The sequence below is a fragment of the Oratosquilla oratoria genome, chromosome 39 (genome assembly GCF_046742065.1).
Source record: "Oratosquilla oratoria isolate Oo_2021 chromosome 39, ASM4674206v1, whole genome shotgun sequence".
In the NCBI taxonomy this organism is placed as follows: Eukaryota; Metazoa; Arthropoda; class Malacostraca; order Stomatopoda; family Squillidae; genus Oratosquilla; species Oratosquilla oratoria.
In genome coordinates this window covers 9,406,509-9,412,508 of record NC_134815.1, presented here as the reverse complement: position 1 = coordinate 9,412,508, position 6,000 = coordinate 9,406,509, and positions in this window count along the sequence as shown.

Here is a 6,000-nt window from a genome sequence, read left to right as displayed (position 1 = left end):
GTTTATTCCTGACTAAGACTCCTGTTTTCTACTTCCACTGATGTCAACCTGTCAGAATGTCTCTCTCTCTCTCTCTCTCTATATATATATATATATATATATATATATATATATATATATATATATATATATATGCATGCGAATAAATCACAAAAACACGTGATTTACAAAATGTGTAATAAAACCACTTGGAAAATAAAATGAAAGGTGACCGAATGTTTTTGTCTATTTAAGACATTTTCAAAGGTACAGAGTATATACATTGTCAGTCTTTCCTTACTATGTTCCTTTGAAAATGTCTTAAATAGACGAAAACGTTCAGTCACCTTTCATTTTATTTTCCAAGTGGCTTTATTACCAAGATTGTACAGCAATATCTTAACAAATTGCTTGCATGGTCAGTGAAATGGCAAATGGACTTCAATTTCCCAAAATGCAGTGTGTTAAATGTAGGTTTACACATCCCAGAGAGCAGGTATAGCTTAGATAATGTCTTTTTAGAGAAAACTAAGTGCAAGAGAGACTTGGGAGTTCTAGTCAGTCCTGACCTTAAATCCAGAAAACGGTGCATTAGTGCCAGGAATAGAATTAACAGAGCATTAGGTTTCACTGCTAAGACCTTTTAGAATAAAAGTGCAGAGGTAGTTATCATACTCTATCTGGGGTTAGACCCATCTTTGACTAGGTGGTACAGTTTTGGTCTCCGTCTTATAGAATGGATATCAATTCACTGGAACTGGTGCAGAGGAGAATGACCAAATGATACATGGGCTCAGAAATTTACCTTATAAGGCCAGGCTTAGGCATCTTAATTTACTCTTTCTGTGAAGATGCAGAGTGTGGGGTGATCTAATAGAGGTATTCAAGTGGATCAAAGGCTTTAACAAAGGGAATGCATACAAGGTCATCATATCAAAACAACTGGGCAGGACTCAGTCATGAATTTAAATTGGACAAACTTAGACTTAAGAAGGAAATACACAAGAACTGCTTTACCAATACATTGGTCAACAAATGGAATAGACTCAGTCACCATGTTGTGAGCATTGAAACTATTTAAAAAAAAGTTATACAAATTTATGGATAGGAACTGCCTAGTATAGGGCTTCTGGTCTCTTGCAGTCTCCTTCATTCTTATATTTTCATTTCTTTTATCTCTCCTTTATACTACCTTCCTTAAATATCTCCTTAACCACTTCATCAGCTTAATATAACCCATAAAGACAAATGTACTGGCTATCTCTGAAGAAATAATGGTTACCTGATCTAGCAATTTCAATTTGTTCCTGAAGATGAAATCAGAACTCACTGTCAACGCATTATGGATATTGTGAACCATCTCTCAAGAATATGGACTCCCCTGCATAATATATACATATGGATTGATGTGTGGAAGAGAAATAATTTGATGGAGATAAAATATAGTGTTCCCTTATAATTTCTTCAGTGCTACTGGAGTATAGTGATAGTGAGTGATGTGCCTTGTGAACTTTGTAATTGTCTCTTATAAATTGATTGCAAGACTAATGCAATTAGTTCTGCAATAAGTTTATAAGAGAAAATTATAAAGTTCATAAGGCACATCGCTTGCTATCACTATACTCCAGTAGCAATTAAGAAATTCTACAGAAACACTATTTCTTATGACCTTCATGGTAGGGGTTTCAAGGTTGGTTACATTAAGAAATGAAGAGGTGAGGAGGAGATCTGGAAAAGGAAATGGCAGATAGGGCTGATGAAAGAATATTGGGATGGTTTGGACATATGGAGAGAATGGGTTAAAAAAGATTAGTAAAAGAGGTGTGGAAGGCAGGTATGGAGGGAGTGAACTTGAGGGAATGACTGAGGACGAGTTGGATGGATGGGGTGGAAAGGGCATTGAGCAAAAGGGGGATGTCTGTTGATCAGGGAAGGGAGAAGGCAGGAGATAGGAGTGATTGGAGAATGGCTTTGTAAGGATGATGCAGTGATGAAAGGATGGGAGAGGTGGGGGATGGGGGGGGGTTAAGGAGTGGTTATGTGTGAATGATATTTTGATGCAGCCCAAAGGCATTTCTACCTGTCTTCTTTTTATGCATGAGGGGACAGAGAGGGGGGTTGCTGATTATGCGAAGTGGCCTTGCTGTGGATATGCTGTCCTGCTACAATGCTTTTGACTCAGGGCTGTGGGCAGTGTTGTATTCATAAAAAAAGAGTCAATGCCTTTCTCTAGACTTTATTCAACTAACAAAACATCAATACAGTCTGAAAACAAAACAGAAACAATGTAAGTACACATACTTATTCTAATCAGGTTAACATGCACAATTAGTATTAAGTAGACAAAATAATGTAGTGACACCCATCAGGCAATCATACATATAAAGTTACACGAAGCTTAGATCACCACATTCTCCCCTCCCTTGAAGAATCATTGTTCTATAGTGATAAGGCTTGTGGCATTCCTGTATAGATTGGTGCAGTTGTTCTGGGCCAGTATGCGTATGAGTGGAGGGTTCATCCCTATGTTGGAGATAAGCTGGAGCACCAGATACCTAAGCCAAAAGAGAATAAATTTTCATATCTCCTTCCTTGATGAATATACTCTGATCATCTACAGCATCAAAAGAATTCAACTCAGATGAATCGGCAGTAGGCACTGGAAGAATCTCCATCAACCCAGTCTCTGTAGAAGGGTCGACGTTGAGATTCTCTTGCCTCTCATACAATGATATGTTACCAGTCGGAGCCAACTCATGCACTTACACTGATATTGTTGATTCGCATCCATCAGCAAATCTTACATGAGCATATTGTGGGTTTGCCTCTAACAACTGAAATTCATCAACGAGGGGTTCATATTTACTGGTGTGAATGTGACGTCGTAGTAAGACAAGTCCAGGAACAGATAACCAAGTTAGCAATGAATGGCCACTGGAAGATCGACGCTGGTACAAGAGCCTCTCATGTGGCAAAGCATTGGTGGCTGTGCTGAACAGAGATTTAAATGAATGAAGAGTGTCAGTGTAAGAGGCTGGTAGATAAAGGTAGACTAGTGAGGTAGATAGAGGGGTAGGTGGCGAGAATTTAATTTTTATGAGTTGGATGTTTGGTAAATAATAGCCACGAAAGAGTTGCATAATCTTGCTCCTCATCTAAACCGCTAGGGACCCGATTTCATTGCTGTATAATGCTGATTTATCAATATGCAAACTAGGCCAGTGATGCATCAATTTTGAGATTGCTTGAGTAAGCAGTATTGCTTAAGATGTTTGTAACAGTCTTTCTGATTGGAGAAAGGGTGGAGGGGGAGAAAACTTAATTGGTTCACAGGAGTAAAGTCATGCCCTTATGGGATGCACTTAGATGTAAAAGTAAAGATCATTGGATTAAAGAAAGCATGATCTCAATGTGAACTGACTTGGTGATCAAATTGAGGATTCCAGTTGATAGTCTTCTTGTGTAAGACAATAATGTTGTAGAAAAATTAGTGAAGAAAATCAAGGAAAATATCTCAATCTTTTAACCTTCCCTATACATATACTAAGTAGTACTTGAATAAGTCAGATGATCAGAAGCAAAGGGTCTTCCTACAGATGAAAATAAGTAATGGAACTTGAGTGACTAACCTACATAAAGACTGTGATGAAAAGAAAGTTGAAAGTGAAAGGGGACCATAGAAGGGAACAGTAAACATAGTAGTAAACACTGTTAACAACAGTGGTAAGTAACAGTCAGGCAGCACTGTTTCCCATTGACATTCTTAAAGGTTCTTGGATGCCAGAGCAAGGCTTATGTGATTCCATGTTATAGGATTATGTCTCTGGCACTGCCCATTCCCTCTAGGATTATAAAGTGTTGTTTGACTAGTGGCAATGCCTTAATTGTGCAAGAATTCACGTAGATCCCTGGCCAACGGAGGGTCTGCGATCAGAATGTAGATAGGAAGGCTTACCAAATATTGCAAAAATCTGATTTAGACAATGGATTATAGTACCAGTAGTCATGTTCTGACAGGCAAATGTAAACAGAAAACGAGAATACTCATCCACCACTGTGAGCATATAGCGGTTTCTGGAGTTCAAGGGTAGAGGCCCCTTGAAGTCCAAACTATGGCATTCAAAGGGCTGGGGGCTTTGATGAGGGGAGTTTGGTGTGGTTTGTAGAACTGAGGCTTCAATTGGGCACACAAGGGCATTCAGAACACACCCTCCTCACATCTTTTATGGAATAAGGAAGATTTCTCACTAACAAGATAAGGAAGTCTTGTTGCACCAAGCTGGCAAAGTCCAGTAGCTCCACAGTGAGTACATGAGAGAGTGTCTGGAGGAATGTTGTATTTACCAGGATGGTATGTGATGCCATAGTTGTAGCACCCCAATTTGATCCTTCATTGTTGAATTTTATCATTCTTGATTTTTCCAAGCTGATTTATATAGAACATAAAGCTGACAGCCTATTGATCCATAACTAATGTAAAACGTTGTCCTGTCAAGAAATGAGACCACCTCTTTACAGATTCCATTACTGCACATGCCTTCTTTTCTACTGCAGTGTTTGCATTCAGAGTAAGGGTGGGAGAGAAAAAGGCAACTGGACAGCCTACCTGATTCAGAGTAGCAGCTATGGCTGTATCAGAGGCATCAGTCTTAACTACCAAAGGAATAGTTTTATCAATCAAGTGCACAACAGCCTTCCCAATCTCTCCTTTGAGATCACTGACGGCTTTCTGGGTCTCTGGACTCAGAGGAAAAGTGTCAGTGGCAACAAGAGGTCTGATCTTATCAGAGAATCGGGAAACCCACTGTAAATAATAGGAAAACATACCAATAACACGGCATAAGGAAGTGTGGTCTTTAGGGATTAGTAATTCCTTCAATGGATGTAAACATTCAGAATCTAGTTTGAGAGAGCTGTGAGTTATTGTGTAACCAAGAAAATCTATTGATTTTGTAGAAAAGATAGACTTAGTCTTGTTGAAGGTAAGGTTGTGGAACCGGGCAGCCTCTTGAAACTTCGCCAAGTTCTCATCATGCTCCAGCTGGGTCTTCCCTGCCACGACAATGTTGTCCACATAAGCACAAGTTCCATGTGGATCATGTTGCTTGATGATGTTGTCAATAGTCCTTTGGAAGCAAGCAATGCCATTCGTAACCATGAATGGCACTCTGCAGAACTGATATAGCTTGCCATTTGCTTCAAAAGCAGTATATGGCTTGTCCTCTTCCCGTATAGGTATCCGGTGATAAGCACTTTTCAGGTCCAGCGAACTATGGTACTTGTAATGAGACAGTTCTGTGACAAGGTTGTCTATTCTCTGAAGAGGGTATGCATCCAAACAAGTTAATCTATTAATGGTCTATCCATAGTCAACAACCAATCTCTTTCAGTGGTGCTCATTTGACACAAGAACTTGTACCCTCCATGGAGATGTACTCTCCTCAATAACACCATCATGTAGCATCTTGTTAATTTCAGACCTTATGAACTTCTTATCATCATCCCCAAACCTCCAATATTTTGTTGCAATGGGTTTGCAATGAGTAAGACTTGAAAAGAGACAAGGTGTATCCACCTAAGCAGACAGTACACTGCAAGTGGCAGGGTTGGAGATATTTAGATCTTTCTTGGATCCACCAAAGTCCACAGTAACACTAGAGTGCTGGCTCATGAAGTCTTGACCAAGAATGACATCACAGCACAAGTCTGGCAGCACAGAAAGCCTTGTATTGTAGTAGCACTCACCCTTCAGATTGATGTCAACTGTGCAGCATCCCTTCACAGGAGACGTGAATGATGAAGAGGCCATAGATACACTTCCAGTTGCTGGGACAACCTTCAACTTGTGCTTCTTGGCATAGTTATGCGAGATGAAATATTCAGAACACTCTGTGTCGATAAAAGTGGTTGCTTCATTATTACCAACCAAAATATACACAGTAGCTCGTCATAGTAGTCCTGAGGAAAAAGCAGAGATGACAGCCAACGTAGAAGACTAAGTGGATGCAGTAGAAAATATAG